The 20,288-nt window shown below is 38.1% G+C and overlaps 1 pseudogene; it reads right to left on the reverse strand.

Annotated features, from left to right (window-relative positions):
* Window positions 1-1,370: 1,370 nt before the first annotated feature.
* LOC146627916 (thrombin inhibitor hemalin-like) lies at window positions 1,371-6,698 on the reverse strand (annotated as a pseudogene).
* Between the last annotated feature and the right edge of the window lie 13,590 nt (window positions 6,699-20,288).

Below are 20,288 nucleotides of genomic sequence, written 5' to 3' on the forward strand. Positions count from 1 at the left end.
GTTGTAGTCGTGAAATCTGTTTCCATTTCCAACGCATCCGGTCCAAATTAATTCTTTGCATTTTTCCTCCCTGGAATCATAGTAGTACTTCACACAGTTGCCATTGCATCCACCTTCCGTTCGTTTTAGGAGGCGAGCTTTAGACGCTCTTCAGAGAAAATTTTGTTATCATTATCAAAATAGGTATGACTGTTGTTTTTAATCTTTTGGTTTTCCATTTTGTTAACAGATTTCACCAAACTGACAAAGTCAAAGGACATTTTATCTATATTTCTTACATTTTACATAGTTTTATAAGTAAATAAAATTGTTAGTGTTTTCTCTCTTTTTTTCTTTCGTTGGTTAGTTCCTATACAGGCATTACCCAAAGTGGGGGGGAAAAGAGCAAAACCACAAACCAAAACCACTGTAAGCCTACTAAGACCATTACACTGAGTTATAATATTACCAACAACCAAAGAGAAATCAGTGTACTGCTCACCTGTCAATCACGAAAAGAGAAGAAGAAAGACCTTTTTAGATACATATACTGATTGTCCATTAAAATAAATATTCTAGATACAAACAACCTTTATTTGTCACATACACAATCATACAGAGGACGATATGTAGTGAAATGCTTGTGTCCAAGCTGAGGACGTAGCTGTGCCATTCCAGGGCTTGGTTTTAGCATGGGCGGTCTAGCTAGGACCCTTACTGAATACTGGGTGGGAATCGAACTTGCAACTCCTGCTCCGGTGTGTAGTTTTATCACTATACTATCCAGATGCTGATACACTTCACTATAGAAGAAATTGTCAGAATTTAAATTCTAGCAGTTTCACTAGCAATCTTAATTTGCACTGTCACAGGACTACACACAAAGATATACACTGACATATTTGTGGAAAAAGTCTCTGACCCCTTGGGCTATTATGGCTAAAGAAGATTGACATCTCTGTGACTGATGATGGATTCAAAGATGCTTAATCCCAAGTGTACCATGCAAAATCATCACCGTTTTGTATAAAATTTGAGTTCATGTTAACTGTAGAGTAAAGCATAATAATCTTGCAGGTTATCTACAATGTTTCCCTGCATGTTTGATCAGTTTGGGACAATTTGTCTGCAGTGCCAAGAAAGTTAGAAATGTTTTGAGAAGTATGCTGAAGGAATTGTAAAATCGTAATTAGTAGTCCTGCTGCTCTTTGAGCACTTGGTGGCATATGGCTATTGCACAATGTGAACACTTTGTACATGGTGTACATGACATTATATTTTGCATCTTACCATCTAAGGGTTATCAGTCAAACATAATAAATTATTCAGTTATTCTTTTGTCCTCTTACCATCCATTGGGTAGATATTCTCTGCATTGGGTGAACAGTTTCTCATGCACTCTGCTTCATTGTTGGCATTTCCTCCTTCACCTTTATATATGAAAGGACTGCACTGATCTTTGGTGGAATCATAATACCAGCGAAGTTGAAACTTGAGCCATGACCTTCATTAGGAGTTAAATGACATTTATCTGATGGAATAGAAAATATAAGACAGTCACTGCACAATACACTGTGTTTCACTTAAAATCAGTGGATGCATTGCAGAAAACAGACTAAAAGAAAATCTATCAGACTAATACATACTGATAGATTGCAGGTAAGAAATCCAAAATTATTTTTATTTTAAATGGTGGATTTCATTTCCAGTAACTTGTAACTAATCATCTGTTGTCCACATTAATCATTAAGAAAGTCAGAAAATCTGGAGAAAACACGTATAGGTGTCCCGTGCTTTGGATAGAATTAGCACTGACCTATTAAACATACAGTGATTTATTGACATATGAACACAGTATCTGGAAGTGTGTGTAGAAGAAAGAGAGCCCACTGTCCTCACCTTGGACAACAGCACAGGTGAAATTGCAGCTGTTGTAGTCAAAAAATCTGTTTCCATTTCCCAGGCATCCTGTCCAACTGAATCTTTTGCATTTTTTATCAGTGGAATCATAGTAGTATCTCAAATATTTGCCATTACATTCACCTTCAGCCTTTTCTAAGGTGCAACCTTTAGATGCTGTGTAGAGAAAACATCACCATAATTATCATCATCATCATAGTAATTAAAATAGTCAAAGCAGTTGTTTTAATGTTTCCAGTTATTTTATCTACTAAAAATCTCAGGTGAGTTTGAATCTCAGTAACATTGACCTGAAAATTAGATTAGTTTTGTTATCATTAGCTTCTGTAATTTTAGCCTTTTTAATATAATTGATTGAATGGTTTTTGTCAGAGCCAAGATTTAAGAAATTCACCACAGATATGAAGTTTTCTCATTTCCTTATTGTTAAAAACTTAGTAGTAACTTAGCTAGTGATCTCTCCACCTGGGTCAAAAATAGGTCTTAGTTACTGTTCCTCCAAGTGAAGTGTAACCAGGGCACACTTGGGGAATCTGTAACAGACTGTATTCTTTTGGTATTTTGTTATTTTTAGTGAAATGTTATCGCTCTATAAAAAACATCTAATTCACAAACATGACCTGCAGACCAGCGCCCTATTTCAGGAAGCCGGTTTAGAAAACTCAGAGTGAAAAACGATACTCAGGGTTGAGTAACCCTGAACTGTCCAACTCGGAATATTCGGTTTCAGAAAGGCTGATAACAATTAGTTCAATCAACGCGGAGTTGCTTTAACCCCAAGTTAAGCGCGAGCACGAGGATACATAAAGCCCTGATTAGTGGACCACAGATTAAGCGAGTCACCATGGAGACGGAGGGAAAGAAGGCGCGGTCAATGTATTTTACAGCGCTTGAGGCCGAAATTCCGATGGCAGCATATGCGCATATGCCGATAACATGCAAATTTTGCAGAAAAAAAGTAACACAGCCTCAGCTGCAAAACAAAGGGAACATGCATGGCAAAACATAGCCGACAGAGTCAATGCGTGAGTTTTAATTTAAACACTGATCTAGGGATTTCCACCCATTTAACACGTTATTTTATTATATTTTATTTTATTTTTTATTTTATACATTTTATTTTGTGATGTGAGCGCAGGTGCAACCCAACAGGCCCCAAACGTTCCTGGCAGCAAGTAAAAATGAAATATAAAAATATAGTCCAAACAGGTAAGGTGTAATTGTATTATGAGCCATAGTGCTTGGTCTGTTTGTCCGATGTAAATCAATTGCAGTTAGAGGCTACATTAATTTCCCCTCTGTAAGCACTTATTGAAATTATCTGAGCACATTACAAGTACATATTTGCTTACTCTGTATGCTCAAATGTGACCCGTTATAGCCAACAGAAAAAAAGCGGAGGCCCGAAAAACAGGTGGGGGTCCTCCACCACCACCACTCACAGAGGCTGAGCAGTTGGCTTCCACATTTGTGATAATGTTGGCAGCATCACATATGATCTTCACAGTGCAGAGAACACAAATTAGCATCCATTACTATAATGAAATAATTTGTTAGTTTGAAATGCTACAGGGAACTATGTACCTGTACATTAATGCTGTGGAAAGACTTCCTGTTCACATAGTCTCCTTCATTTACTGAAGGAGCAATGATTGGAATGTGAGTGCCATCTATACAGCCAATCACGCCTGGGAACCCTGAAAATAAATGTAAAATTTAAATAGTAGTTCAAGTATCACCACATCATGAATTAAGTTTCGTTCATCCTGATACCTGCAATTTTGTGGCATCCCTCTTTGATAAATCTTGTGGGTCTATGACCGGGGAACACCACAAACGAGTACAGGAGACGTTTCAGTGCAACTGTAACATTCCTGACTGCCCGACAGACGGTAGCCTTGGAAACGTGCTCAGCGTCACCAATATTATACAGAAAGCTCCCGTTTGCAAAAAACCGAAGTGCAATACAAATAATATGTACAGAACTGAGAGAATGTCCACGATGTGTCACATGAGCAATATTAGGCCTGAGGATGTTATTCAAATAAATTATAGATTGTGCTGAAAAACGGTAACGTTCACACAGAAAATCATCAGGAAATGATAAAATGTCCAAACGCGCTCTAATCACTCTCTCCCGGCGGAGAGCTCTGCGGAGAATTTGGGCTTCAACATCTACTGGCTCTTCAAGGAAGGGCACGCCATGTCTGACACTTCCTACAGTCAGGTTTCCGACAAAGAGGCGGAAAACGTCAGGGTTAGTTGAAGTAAACCTGCTAGGGGGCAGGTTAGCTTCACGGAGTGTGTCGTCATAGTAACTCACTCAGAATTAATCTAAACTCGCTTTGTGAAACCGAAAACCCAGAGTTTTCGTTAACTCAGCGTATACTTACTCAGAGTTTGAACTAAACCGGCTTTCTGAAATAGGGCCCTGAAGTCTACAGTTTTCCTGGTCGCCATGTGAACAATGTCACGATTTTAACACTGATAAAAGTAGTAACACAGAAGGCCAAAGCAAGACAAAATGAACCTTAAGTAAAGATGTCAGGACAGAAACTAGAGCTTCACCTCACAAACACAAAAAAGCTATTGTGGTTGGGCATGAAAATCAATAGATCCTCTTAGTGGATGGGGAACATCGGGTTTCACAGGCTGTGACCTCAGGTCTGTTATGTAAATATGGACAAGTATGGTATCCACAGAAACACTGGAATCTCAGCTAAAAGCTCATACAAACCATTTCTATGACCAGCGGACACAGCTAAAACAAAAAAGAAATAAACGAGCAGGTAAACAAATTCTGCAATCCCTCATTCACCTCACGCCACATAAGCAGACAAGTAACAGCTCTACTGAAAACCGACATCTGACAGCTTCATCACGCTCTGACCAAAATTCAGCAAAACCAGCAGAAAAACAGTAAAAACAGTAGTATGTAGCATGAATCTTTATCTTACATGTGTGGTCTTGCTTCAAAACTTTGTACATCACTGTTACTGAATAACTCCATCTCCCACAATGCCTCAGAGCAACACCCCCCCCCCCCCCCGCCACACACACAAACTGTTTCATCATCTGATTTAATATTTACACCTCTGCTGAAGTCTCACAAGTGCTAGCTTTATTGTGATACCAAGATTGTTCACAAAGAGTTTGTAATTACAGAGAAATACTATATTCATTTTGGGGCATGTCATTTATGAGCAGGAACATCAGAAATTAAACTTGGCGTCTATTTAAAGCCATGTAATGAACATTTGGATGAACAAAAGTTGTTCAGTAAAAAGGGAAGTTAAGTTTTCTAAGAGCATATACTGATATTCCATTAAAATAAATAAACTAAATGCATTTCACTGTAGTAACGAAGAAATTGCCAGAATGGCCCTAATTTGCACTGCCACAGACAGAGAGAGGCACACTGACACATCTCTTTGATGGGAAGGTATGTTGGAGAAGATGTTCTTTTAGTGCAAATCATAACTATCTTGCAGGTTATCTGCATTATTTCCCAGCATGTTTGAGCTGTTTGGGGCAATTTGTCTGCAGTGCCAAAAAGTGTAACAGTCGTGCTCTATAAACAGTTGATAGCATTAGTGCTTTGATCCTACAGTCTTTTGTGCGAGGTAAATACATGCTAAAATGATCCAAGAAAAAGGTCAACCTTCACATCTCAAGAAAGTCTCTCTCTCTCTCTCCCTCTCTTTCTTTCTCGACGTGAGATTTATCTTATTAGTCAATTCATGCTCCAAAGTCCTTAGAAAACAAGGAAGTAGGAGAAATCTTTAGTTTACATCCACTCTTGGCACTCTTTGAAGATTACATTACATTTTGCATTTTAAGATCTTAAGGTCAGACGTTAAACATTGAAAATTATTCAGTTGTTCTTTTGTCCTTATAAATCTTACCATCAATAGGGTAGATATTCTCTGCATTGGGTGATGCACTCTCTTTCATTTTCAAAACGGTTAGCATTTCCTCCTTCACCGTTGTATAGGAAAGGAGTGCACTGATCTTTGTTAACATCATAATGAACTGCTAAAGTGAAGCTTGTTCCCTGGCCCACATCAGGAGGTAATAGACAGAAATCTGTTGAAAAAGAAATAATGTACTGTAAGATTTCTTGTATAGGCGAAATTTGATTTAGGTGTTTTGGTTTTAATCAAGTTCTGCACTTCATAATGATCATACGTAGCGCTGGGCCACAATATGTTGTTTTAGTAGAAAACACAAACACATATTTTTTCACATACATTTTCAGACCTCTTGCTTTTGAATGATTTCAAAAGTTCTTTCATCTAAAAATTCACTGGACATTGTTGGAAAATGATCCTGTTATTACCTCTTGGGTGCTAAAATTAATCTCATCATGCTCACAACTGATGGGCTCGGACAGAAATTATCTCATTAGTTAAACGTTTGGCATTATAGAGGAAGAAATCATCCAGTCAGCTTTGAAAGGCTGTCAGGAGTATATAAATAACATTTCCGGGGGATTAAATGTGCAGTAAACACCATTGGTAAAAGCAGAAGACAGTCATTATTCACTTGTAAGTCACAATATGAACATGAAGTCAGTAAAGACCTAAAATACAATTTTAGGATTTTAGATGTAAGCTTAAACATAACCCTGACAGAGAACGACCAGAGGATCAATAAACTTTGTTTTAAATAGTGCCTTCTTTAAATGAACTGTAAATTACCTCTAATTTAAGACAAAAACATTTTTATGTACCTGGAATGTTTGAATGGCTGATTTTGAAAGCTGAAAGGACAAACCCCCAAAACAGAAGGTGCTTCATCTTGCTGCTTGTCTTCAGGATATCTTTCACAAGTGAGAGAAGGTTGTAAACTGCAGTCTGACCTTTGGAATTTCTCTGCATGGTGACACCTTCCAAACGTAAGGTAGTCCTATGGCTTTATTACCGCTACTGTATTGAGTTTATAGCCAGATATAAATGATCTATAGATCACAAAAAACCTGCATTATGACCACCTGCACTACAGCAGAAATCTACACAGACGGAGTGAGGCATACTCTATGTCTACAAAAGCCAGGAAATTTTTGTAAACCAACTTGCCCTGTCCTAGCGTTACAAGAGAGAGTTACTCTGTCTTATTATTTGGCTGTTATTTCTACAATACTTACATCAGCTTTCCACTCTTAGATTTTTAGCATTAATGTATGATCATGTTTGATGTGAGGCTTTCTGTTAAAAAGAAAGTCATCCATCCATTTTCCTCTGCTTATCCAGTTCAAGGTCGTGGAGTTCAGCAAAGCTGGAGGGTATGCCAGCTGTATGTCATAGGGATGAGAGTTAGGCAACACCCTGACTAGGTCACCAGTCTGTTGCAGGGCTAACACATACAGACAGATACCACTGGCATTCACGTTCACTTCTGGAGTCAATTTAAAATCACAAATTAACCTGAACCCCATGCACAACTTTGGAATGCAGGAGAAAGCCAAAGTACCCAGAGAGAACCTGCACAGAGATGCTTCCATCCATCCATTCGCTTCCGCTTATCCTTTTCAGGGTCGCGGGGGGCGCTGGAGCCTATCCCAGCTGTCATAGGGCGAGAGGCAGGGTACACCCTGGACAGGTCGCCAGTCTGTCGCAGGGCTAACACACAAGGACAGACAACCATTCACACTCACATTCACACCTAGTGGCAATTTGGATTATCCAATTAACCTATCCCCACAAACTGCATGTCTTTGGACGGTGGGAGGAAGTCGGAGTACCCGGAGAGAACCCACGCAAACACGGGGAGAACATGCAAACTCCACACAGAAAGACCCCGGCCTGATGGTGGAATTGAACTCAGGACCTTCTTGCTGTGCGGCAACAGTGCTAACCACCGTGCCACCGTGCTGTGGAAGCACCACACAGAAGGGGCTCAGACTGGATTCAAAACCAGGATCTTATTTCTGTGAGGTAACCACCGCACTAACCAAAAGAAAATTACATTTGTCATATCTTCAAACAGCAAGTTACAGAGACAGATTGATATCCTTTAATCAGGAAATAAAAGTGGCGCTGGCAATGGTAATCAGGTTCCGCTGTGCTGGAGGAGTGGCTGAGAGTAGTCGCTGTAACCATCATCACAACCTCAGGTCATTTAAAGACATGTTTTTTTAAATCTGGGCATGCATTTCTACCCATATTGCATTTTGATGCTGTCCCCTTAGTTACACCTATTCAACGATGATCTCATGTATTTAGATATGTGAGTATGAATGTACCTACCATTTGTAATATTTAAAAAAACACAGTCCAGTTGAATGGATGTGTGTTTTGTGAGACCCCTTATGTTGGTAAATTGGCTATACAGTTTACAGTTTTTCCCAGAGTTTAAACACAGAAACAACTGTGGCTCAGTTTCTCAGAATGAGTAGTTGCAAAGTTGTTAACTTCTCTGACAAGAAGTTAACTACTTTGCAACAATTCGGCATATCTCTCAAAAGGAAACAGAGCACTCAAGGCCGTATTCTTAAAACGCATTCTTTCCTCCCAAATAACAGACACAGTTGTTTTACACTTTTGGCTTACAGACGATCGAACACTGATGTGATTAAGTGATCAAAACGCTATCAAAAGTGTTCATGTATACTTTGGTTTCATGAAGCCATGTTACATATTTAAATGTATAAAGTGTGTGTGGAAAGGCCTTTTCTTTTGTAGGGTACTACATGTTACACCTATGCAGTGTAAGAACAATGAGAAGCATTGCAAAGAAAGGAGTGGTATCAGATACAAAAAATAACAAAATTAATATTTATTCCTTACTGAGCTGACAAGCTTCAAGGAAATAGGAAAATACTTTTCATAGCCCTATAAACTGATAATCAATGAAAATAAATAAATTGAATACATTTGATTTCACTAGATTTTTGTTCTCTTAGCTCCAAGTTTCACTGACACAGGCAGACACAGTGTCAAATGGATGGCCAAAAATAAACTGTGAGATACATTTTATTGTTGAGAATAGCTTCTGACTTGATGGGCAAGTATGTCTAAAAAAGATTGTCAACACTGACACGTTACTTGATCATGTCTGTCACTTTGAATTCAACAAAACATCGCATTTAAAATGATCAGATTTTTGGATGCAGCTTTAACTTCGGGTTAACTACAGTGCAAACTTTAATTCAGTGCCAGGAAGTTTAGAAATGTGACCATGCAGCTAACAAAAAAATGGTCCCACGGTTCTTTAACCATTTGGTGGCATATGTCTGGTGCTCAGTATGAACAGCCTACAGCCTCTTACATGAAGTAAGTTCACCTAGAAAGGATTCATGAAAAGTAAAGATTAACAATGCATAAACATAGATAGATTTTAGGGTAGTTATAAACCAGTTCCCTTCTATGACTAACACAGTAATCCTTTACAAAGTTGGGTCTCTCTCTTGCTATCAGACCACGTCATCAGCCAGTTCAAGGTCCAAATTAAGTAGGACTCTTTTTAAAAGTGCATCAGTAATATCAGTCATATAACATTACATTTTGCATGTCAACGACCAAAGGTTCATGGTTAAACACAATGCATTGTTCAATTGTCATCCGTTAGGTAGATACAGAAACTGGCTGACATTGCATACTTTACCTTTGTAATATGACTGCACTGATCTTTGCCTGAATAACACAGCGAGGTTTAAGTGTGAGCCATGGCCTTCGCCAGGAGCTAATAGACACATTTTATTTTTTGTATTGTATATAAACTGGTTCTTGGATTTAACTTTAAATCAACAATCACTCATTTTCTTTAAGTGATAGAGTCATAAACAACAGTGCGACTTTTGGACAAGACAAATTTTAAAAAGACAATGGCAGTGCTGAACATTTATCAGAATCAGAATACTTTATTATTCCTCATTTACAGCGAATACTTTTATTGTATAGGCAAGATATGAATATGTGTACATATATTGCTGACCTACACCCTCAGTATCAGAATCAGAATCCCTAAGGAAATTATGTGGGTTACAGTTGATCCAATACAGTAACAGTAGCAGAAACAGACTAGACTATTTAACAATACTATAAGTTACAGATTTACAGATTTAAAAAATAGAACAAATATATACAAATCACTCAAAAATATATATCAAGGATTGACAGAGGTGATCATAAATAAATATCAAGAATATTGACAGCAACGTTACTGAGTAGAAAACAGCGTGTGCAAAAAGGGTGTAGCTATTGCAGTGTCTACAGTGTATAGTGTGTATAAATGGAGGAGTTGTACAGGGAGATGGTTTCCTGTGTCGTTCAGTGGTGCTTTTTGGTACTCTCAGTCTCTCATTGAACGTGCTGCTGTGGCTAGCCAGCACGTCATGGAGCGGGTGGGAGGTATTATCCAACATTGGCTTTATTTTGGACACCACCTTAAGGGAGTCCAGCTCCATCCCGACAACATTACTGCCCTTGCAGAACAGTTTATTTAGTCTGTTGGCATCTGTGACCCTCAACCTGCTCCCCCAGCATGCAACAGCATAGAGGATAGCACTGGCCACAACAGACTCATAGAAAATCCTGAGCATTGTCTGACAGATGTTGAAGGACCTCAGCAGCCTCAGAAAATAGAGACGACTCTGGCCTCTCCTGTAAAGTGCAGTGGTGTTTTTAACGCAGTCTTGTTTATTGTCTATGTGTACTCCAAGGTATTTATAGTCCTCCACAATGTCCACATCGACCCCCTGGATTGAAACAGGAGTCAAGGGTTTCCTGGTCTTAAAGTCCACGAGCAATTCCTTGGTCTTTGCCACATTGAGCTGCAGATTATTCTGCTTGCACCATGTGACAAAGGAGTCACCCACAGCCCAGTACTCTGACTCATCACCCTTGCTGATGCATCCGACCACCGCAGAGTCATCAGAAAACTTCTGAAGACTGCAGGTCTGTGTATAAAAGTGTCTGTAGCTAAGAAGGTAGAGCAGGTCATATACCAAGCTGAAGGTTTAAGCGGGACAGTGCGTGGAGGTTATTTTATATATTTTTCTAAAAACAAATGTCCTCTATGCACCTGTCATTGATTCAGGTGTGCAGTTTTTTTTATTATTTCCATCACAAAATGATTGTGTCTGCCTGCAGCAGAGTGAGAATCTACACTTTTGGTGAATACAGTGGTTCTTATATACTGTTTTTCTACTCTACTTGTGCGCTCAAAGCACTTTATACAATGTGCGTCATTCACCTAAGTTGAATGCTTCCTATTCACACTCCCACAGATACATCGGAGAACAATTTGGCGTTCAGCATCTTGCCTGAGGATACTTTTTGCATGCAGACTAGAGCAACCAGGAATTGAACCACTAAACCTTAGTGGCTGACCAGCTCTACCTCCTGAACTACAGCCACATTTTGATGGTGTGCGTCAACAACAGCATGCCTAGGGTCACGAGGCCCACTAATGGTGTAGTGAGTAAAGGAAGGCCTAGTGACCTTAAAGCATTTTTGACATATATTGTGTAATTCATTTAGTACAAAATGACATAACAATGGCCAGTGGAACCAGAATTATAAACCTTTTCAGGCAAGGGTTAAAGTGGGATTTGGCAGGTGGAGAACCTTAAGTTCTCACCTAATAGGGAAATGAAAGAGAATGTTACATAAACCTTATCTGTTTAAATTCAATCTGATTACTCCTTCCGGAAACAAGTCATGTTAGTCAGCAGCCATAGTGAAATGCACATGGGCACCGACTTTAAAGTATTTTCTTTTATTTTCATTCTAATGGTCAATGAGACATAAAAACGCATGCACAGAAAGTTATAAATGTGTGTGAAAAACAATAACCTAAAAACATTAGCTTACTTGCCCCACAAATAAAAGCCTTCCCCCTAGATTTTGTCTTTCTATCACTACTTTTGCTCTTGCAAAACTCTTAAATTCTTACATTTCCATAGCTGTTTCTCTTATAATGGTGATACTGAGGACCTAAATTAATAATGTCCATGTAAACTCTACCAAAATACTGCAAAACCAGTTTTGCATTTAATGTCCATCATAACCTTTGAATAACATCAAATTCTTATCATGTAATTTGTTAAACACATTACCCAGTATCATAACTTCTGCAAAACATCAAATACAGATCCTCTATTTGATTAAGAAAAATCTAACATGAGCTCGGTCATTACATGTAAGGACAAAATTTCCAGTTTATCGAATGTTGAATGTCACTTGCTAAGCAGGTCTTATCTTTGAAGATTGTTTTTAGTCTTCAGTAGTCTTCAATTTGAGAATATCTTTGACAAGCTCATCTTCCTCTTGAGTCCTCTCTGTCTTACATTTTTCTTCATATATGATAGTGAACTTCTCACATGCTGTTTTTTTTTCTACCTTGCAAATGCAACTACAGTAACTGTGGGCATCTGGAAGATGCAATGTGTGGCTAATAGCACACAGAGCAATATGTGTGTTTGATGATATTTGTTGAGCTTTTTCAAGTGTTGCAAATTAGCTGCCACTTCACTTCTGTTGTGCCTGCAGCTCGTGGTGAAGTTAAACCTCATCTTGATATTATTGGGTTAATGAGCTGCCTATCAGATTTAACTGCAGAAACCATTTCCACATGTCAACACCGACAGCTGAAATATTTTCTCATGCAGTGTCTTGAACTGCTCTCCTAAAAGCCAAACCGCTAAACTTATGTAAAGCTGAAGCTTGTGTGTAAAGAAACAGAAAGTTTAATATGCATTTGATAAAACAAACAAACAAAGCAAACAAAGAACATGTCACAGTTCTGTGTCGGATTGACCCAGCATTTTGAGTTTATTATGTTTTGGTTTATCTCTTGAATCATCTTTGTGTTACCTTTGTGATTTGTTGCTTACTATTTGAGTTCCATGTTTCTGTTTACTCGTGGTTAAGGATTTGTGTTCTCATGTTTTGTGTGAGTTTAGTTCTGTGTCCTGTCTGCGTCCTCGTGTAGTGATCTCTTGTTTCCTGTTTTTGTGAAGGTCTGTGTGTCATGTGAATGTGTTCAGTTTTACCTCTTGTCTCGTCTCGTTAATTACTCCCAGCTGTGTCCACCACCTGTGTGTAATCCCCCCTGTGTTTCTCTGTGTGTATTTAAGTCATGTCCTCTGTGATTGTAGTTGCTGGTCCGTCTGTGTATCCACCATGTTTCATCCGTGTGTTCCCTGCCGGCATCATCATGTACCATCGTCTTCCTTCCTTTATGTCCAGGTTTGTGTTCTTGTTCATGCTCAGTAGTTTAGTTGTCCCACTATAGTTTAGTTCTCCGTTTTGCCGTTTGCCTATCTATATTTTGTGTTCAATAAATCACCTTCACACCTTCACAACTGCCTGCGTTTGGATCCTCCTTTACCTTTTCCACACGGCTCTTCTCACTCGCCATGACAGAACATTGCATTTTTAGATACAAAGCATAGTACAATTTCAACCTAAGAATGAGCAGAATGATAATGCAGAAAGCTGCAGGAATGACTTGTGTAATAAAATGTAATACTTAAAGCTTTAAACTTGGAGTATAGCTTTAAAATTTATGTTACAAAGAGATAACTAATTTAAAAAAATAGAGTTGGGAAAATACCAAAAACAAACTTAGTTTAAATATTTTGATCCTGGCATCGTGACTTAAAAACAAAAAAGATCTAAAATGAAGAATCTTAAACAAAGGGCCAGCACTCACAACATATAATGTGACTTTTGGTTTTCAACTGCTCCACCAACACAGATATTGATCGCCATACTGTGAATGCTGACCGTTGTATTATTATTATTATTTTTTGCCTGTCCCGTTCAGTACGAAGGCCAGGAAAGAGCCCAACGGATTTATTTTTTCAAGTGGAGAAAATATGCCAATGCCATATTGTTCCACTTGATTAGTCTATATTATCATTGTTTATTTATTTTATTTTATTTTAGACCCAAGAGAAGTTACTCTTTTCACTGCGGTGGGGGCAAGCAGACCACCACAGGGAGGCCCAGCGTCACAGACCCCAACCAGACTGCCAACTCCTCCCAGCCCCCCAGCCTCTATGGAGTGCAACGAGGGTGTGAAGACCCCATACCTCACTCCGCCCACTCATATGTCGTTTTGCTGCATGCTGTTCTAAAGTGCATTTAAAACATGGGACGAAAACGAAAACAAAATATTCCAGAAACATGCTTTGCCGATCCGATCAGCTGTTCATTACACTTCCTAGTTGGAATAGACGTCAGCGCGAACTATTGCATATCCGCCATTACCTATCCGAAACCGGAAGTGATGTCATTTTCATGGAAAATGTAGTTTTTTATCTTCAGGGCCTTTTTTTTTTTTTTTTTGCAAATTTGCATTATAATATTTATTTTCGGTTTTCCTGCAGTATATAAAAATTGGTGTATCTCAAAAATAAAACTATGAAGTGGTTTTGTATTTTTTTGTATTTACAGTTTTGAGGGATAAACCTCTTAAAAAATTCTCGAAATATATGTAAAAAAAAAAGACTACAACGATTTTAAATTATTTTTGTAGTTTATTGCACTTTTTGCAATTTATGTAGTTACTATGGACTTATGTCTGTGAAGGTTCTCAGTCATCCAGGTCATCGTAGTCAAAGGAGCTTGCAAAGAAAAGCGTCTGGACTTCTTTAAGTTGCTTGAAGACGTTTCACCTCTCATCCGAGAAGCTTCTTCAGTTCTAAGGTCAAATGGTGGAGAGTCCCAGATATAAACCCAGTGGGAGTAACCCCCCACAGAGGGACAAAAGGACCCCCTGATGATCCTCTAATCGCCTGAGCCAAGGTGTGAAACTGGGCGTGGGTCCCAATCAGCCAGGGTTTCGGGTGTGTTCATTGTGAAACCTGGCCCCACCTTATCATGCGAATTTCTGAGGTCAGATGGCCCAGGATGTGAGTGGGCGTTAAGGCGTCTGGGAAGGGATCTCAAAACTGGATTATAGATGGCAGAGAGTTGGTGTCGTAAACCCCCGCCTCTGTTCAAAGATGGTCGCCCACTGTGAGCGACCATCTTTGAACAGAGGCGGATAAAGATGCAAATAAAGTGCAAGAACATAGTATGTTATTGTTGTTGACGTTGTTATAATGTAGTCTTCATGTTTTCATTTAAAACAGATTGAGAAAAATTAGAAGGAATAGAGTTTGGTGTTGGCCTGGTATTTTGTGAAGCTAACTCTGTGGGAAACGCTATTGTGCATTTTTTACTTACCTTCATTGTTATGGTGCTCACTGAAACATTTTAACACTTAAACCCCCGCGGAGCCATCATTTTGCGTTTTTTTTTTTTATTATTACAGCTTCATTAATGTCACAACCAGCCCATCTACGAGTGATTCTTTCAGAACATGATGTCGAGAAACTGGCATTACCATCTGGAATCCCTGGAACAGTTGAGGAACTTCATTCAGTTGTTCAAGATACATTTAGGATTTCTGGGGATTTCTGTTTGCATTACAAGGATGCTGATTTTGGTAATGAGTTTTTCTCCTTTAAGGATAAGGACACTATCAAGGTGATCTATATCCAGGAACCTCCTACAGTAACTCTGACCTTAACAGATGTAGACAGATCCTTTACAAGCCTTGCTGATGATCCTCTTCAATTTTCTGATGATGCCTGCTCATCTGCATTGTCACATGACACATTGCCTGTCTCTTCAGAATTAGAGACAGAAATACCAGTCCAGCGATCAAATGGATGGCCCATAGAATTTCCAATCCCTCGTTTCTCTACCAGTACGGAGATTCTGCTGCAGTCCGGCAATCAAAACTTCAGTTGTTCTGGGACTGTTTTTGGTACTAAAGATCTCATCACACTACTTCCAGACATCCTTGGAAGTTTAGCTGAGGCTATTTTTGAGTACACTGCTTATCCATCAAGTGCACAACTAAGTCAAGTAGCAGAGACCTTGACTAAAAAACATCCCTGCCTCAAAGAACCAGGTTCTTTTCATGGATGTTATGGATGGATTCAGCGCCTCAAATATAAAATGAACAACTTCAGATCCAATATTCGAGGTACTGGCTGCCCGGAAATTGTGGTGAACTCACTCAAGAGGAAACCAGCACATGAGCAGGCTCCTGCTAAAAATTTTAAAAAGCCTAAAAAGGCGAAAGTAAATTACCTACCTCCACATCCTCAAGGGGAAACAAGTGGAAGTTTGGAGAAGGAAAGAGTGGACCTCTTGTGTGAAGTGATGAAAAGGGATAATTGCCAGGTGATTGCAGGGAAAATGGGTAAGACATTCTCTCTTCGCAGGCAAGAAATCGTATATGAGGCACCCGCTATCAGGAACTTCATGGAGCGTTGGCCTGCATTATTTGATGCGACACAGGTAACAAAAAATTTTCTTACATTTCATACATAATACACTCATATCACTCCCCATATGTTCTATATTTGATTTTCTGATTACAATCTTAATCCTAATGCACAAAGTAAAAAAATAAATAAATAAACATACTCATACACAAATATTTTTGAATGCAACATTACATGACTCCAACATTACAGAATAAAATTAAAAACAATTAAATGATGAATGTGGTGGATTATCAGTTTAAAGCAAGTTGATCTTAAATGCTTTAAAAACAACAGGTTTCTTTTAAAGATAATTTTGGTGAAGTCTGCAGTTTCCTATAACAGAGTATTTAACTGGTCCAGGTTTTCACAAGTGACTCATTCAGCTTAGGTGTTGGGCATGGCAAAAGGCTCCTTGAACAATTCAACTAATGATTGTAGCGTTTCACTTAATAATTTCAGCTAATCCAATATGTCAAAGCTAATAATTATGTATATGTTCGATTTCAGTTTATTGTTTTCCTTAGTTTTACATTCTAAATTGATGACCAAACCTGGCATACTGTTGTTTAGTTTTCTTAAAAACAAACTAGAATGCTGTCTTTAGGCCTACACAAGTGAACTTCACATTAAGCAAGTAAATCCCATGTTAGAAATCGATTTAGGTAGAGCAGGTCAAACTGGTCATAGAAAATGTTGTTCATGTTGTGTGGTTAAAAAAAATCAAAACAAAAAGCGGGCTGTGTTTTTATTGATTTGTCTTATGATACCATAATTTTGTCTCATGCTTATTGATACATCCTATTTGGGTCAGTGTGTGTGTGTGTGTGTTTGTTTGTGTGCACTGATCTTCTGAATTATTACGATTCAGCAAGGATAAAAGTCTAATCTATAATCAACTAACCTATTTTTTAAATGTGCTTTACAAGGACACAGAAGAATTTGAGGCCAACCTAGAAAGGCAGGTGATGAAAATTGCCATCATCGGTGACCGGTATACCCCTGGATCTGACCACAAGACTGCAACCATTGTGGTAGAAGGAACAAAAATCCTGGAGGGCCCGGATATCCCAAGTTGCTGTGCGTTACTCATGGGCATAATATATGCTCTCAATCTGAGCTATTGCAAGGAACTGAAATATGCTTTCGAAGTCTTTCAGAAGCTGTTGCTTGATCTTGATGGACTGAGAGCCAGTGCAAAAGTAACAAGTCTCAAGAACAGTATGTTCTAAAGATGTCACTTGTTTTGAGCACTAAGAAATTTTATTCAGATTGTGTTACTTTGTATTTGGAAGTCCACTGGGAAAAAATGATAGTGTTGATAAAAAATAGAAGACACTAATTTTTTTCTATCTAGTTATTTTTGATATTATATTCAAGAAATGTGTCTTGACAGTTGTTGTACTACCCTGTCCTTAAAACTTATCCTGCATTTAATCCTCAAAGAGATGTGCTGATGAATGAACCAGCATTATGTTAAACATGTTGACTCTGTTTCAAAAATTGTTAACCATTTTGAGTCCTGTATGTGTAAAATTAATCTTAAATGTGTTTACTGCATGAAAGTTTGAACACTGAAAGTTAACATTTACTGAACACTTAGTACAAATGTTTTCTAAGTGGATTTCTGGTTTATTTTCACTGTTTAACTATAAGGTGTTGAATTGCCTAAAGTAAAATATAAATTGTACAAACTGTACAAACAATAAAAAAAGTTAATTGCTTAAAAATGTTGAATTCATTCAATTCTTAAAAGCTAGTACAATAATAAAAACAAGAAAAAGCTAAAATTATGATGATAATGAAGAAAATCAGCTACTTAATATTTTAAATGATTAACTTAAAAAAATATTTTCGTAACTACTATCATTAATTACATAACACTTAAAAAACAGTTTTGAATAATATGGAAAAAGATACGGTGGCCCCTAGAGACAAAGCACGTACAAACTCCAAAACACTTGCAAAATCCAAAACACTTGCAAACTAAAAAACACATGCAAAGTCCAAAACACGTACAAACTCCAAAACACTTGCAAGATCCAAAACACTTGCAAAATCCAAAAAACACATGCAAACTCCAAAACACGTACAAACTCCAAAACACTTGCAAAATCCAAAACACTTGCAAACTAAAAACCACATGCAAACTCCAAAACACGTACACACTCCAAAACACTTGCAAAATCCAAAACACGTACAAACTAAAAAACACTTGCAAACTCCAAAACACGTACAAACTCCAAAACACTTGCAAAATCCAAAACATGTACAAACTAAAAAACACATGCAAAGTCCAAAACACGTACAAACTCCAAAACACTTGCAAAATCCAAAACACATACACACTCCAAAACACTTGCAAAATCCAAAACACGTACAAACTAAAAAACACTTGCAAAATCCAAAACACGTACAAACTCCAAAACACTTGCAAAATCCAAAACACGTACAAACTAAAAAACACTTGCAAACTCCAAAACACGTACAAACTCCAAAACACTTGCAAAATCCAAAACACGTACAAACTAAAAAACACATGCAAACTCCAAAAAACACATGCAAACTCCAAAACACTTGCAAAATCCAAAACACGTACAAACTAAAAAACACTTGCAAACTCCAAAACACGTACAAACTCCAAAACACTTGCAAAATCCAAAACACTTGCAAACTCCAAAACACATGCAAAGTCAAAAACACATGCAAAGTCCAAAACACGTACAAACTCCAAAACACTTGCAAAATCCAAAACAAGTACAAACTAAAAAACACTTGCAAACTCCAAAACACGTACAAACTCCAAAACACTTGCAAACTCAAAAACACTTGCAAATTCCAAAACACAACGGAAGTGCTCCAGGACACTAGGGGCAGTGTTGAGCTTTTGTTACCTAGTAACTACACAAGCCAGGAAGTGCCAATGACCGGATTTGGGGTTTTAAGGCCGATTACGTCACAGCGACAAGAGAAGGCTTTCCCAATTCAAAGGCTGCTCGAAATGCGGCCCTCAAATGCGTCCTTAATTTCCCTGAATTTTAAGGATGGGTCGGTGAAAAAAACAAAACAAAAAAGCTTCCTCAATACTCAGCTCAACAAGTAGTCCATTCTGAGTGATTCACTCATTGAACAAATCATTCTTCAGCATCAGTAGACGCCCTTTCAGTGGTTTTTTGTCCTCAAGGCACATCACAACCTTCTGGATAAATGTGAATGTAAGCTCAAGTTTCTTTTGGTATTGTAGGTCTAGTGCATAGATGTACCCAAAGAGCAGGAGAAATGAGTCAGCCAGATTTGTGGGACCATTCACAAGTATTTCATCCTCAACGACAATGCAGATGCTTTCGGGACTGAAGAGAGCCGAATCAGTAGTGTCATCCGTGACAACTGTCAGCAGAGCCACAGGAGTGTCAGTGAGTTCTGGACCATCTGCTGACTGCAAAACAAAAATAATACAAGAATGAGTTCAGCCCCACAAGGACACAAATCATGCTATTGATTAGAGGTGTGAATCTTCATAAGTCGCACGTTTCTTTTAGGATTATAATGTCAACGATTTAATTTGATATTGCGATACATCATGATGCATTACAATAATCTTAATTTGGGTTTGGTTTCAAAACATATGTTTAAATAAATGTTTTCAATAATAAATATATGCCAAGATATTTGTTTTTGTTATTTACCAAACATTTCTCTGACCACAACATGGCACCTCCAAAAAAATAGAACACTTGAATTTTAAAAAGGGAGATAGATTATTATACAAAAAAAATCTGCAGATAAAAACTTTCAACTATTTTCATGTTTTCTGGTTTATGCGTAACAATCTTCTTGCAATCTTATTCAACAATAGTTGATATATGGGAGAAAACAAGTCAGATGAGGACTGTGTTGAACCTCCTTCCTGATATACACCCTGGTTCTCCTTGAGTTCTGAGTGATGTCATATGGTTGATGCTGAGGCCAGTACACTTACATCACAAGTCCTGAATAACGTGGAGACATCTTCACGCAGGTACACATACGGAAGAGGATTAGGGCCACTGGAAAAAAAAAAAAAAGAATTCTGACTTTAATCTCAGAATTCTGAGAAAAAAGTCAGAATTCTGAGAATAAA

Source organism: Diplotaxodon limnothrissa, linkage group LG7, assembly GCF_057381915.1.
Source record: "Diplotaxodon limnothrissa isolate DT_005_m linkage group LG7, D_limnothrissa_male_GT1.1, whole genome shotgun sequence".
In the NCBI taxonomy this organism is placed as follows: Eukaryota; Metazoa; Chordata; class Actinopteri; order Cichliformes; family Cichlidae; genus Diplotaxodon; species Diplotaxodon limnothrissa.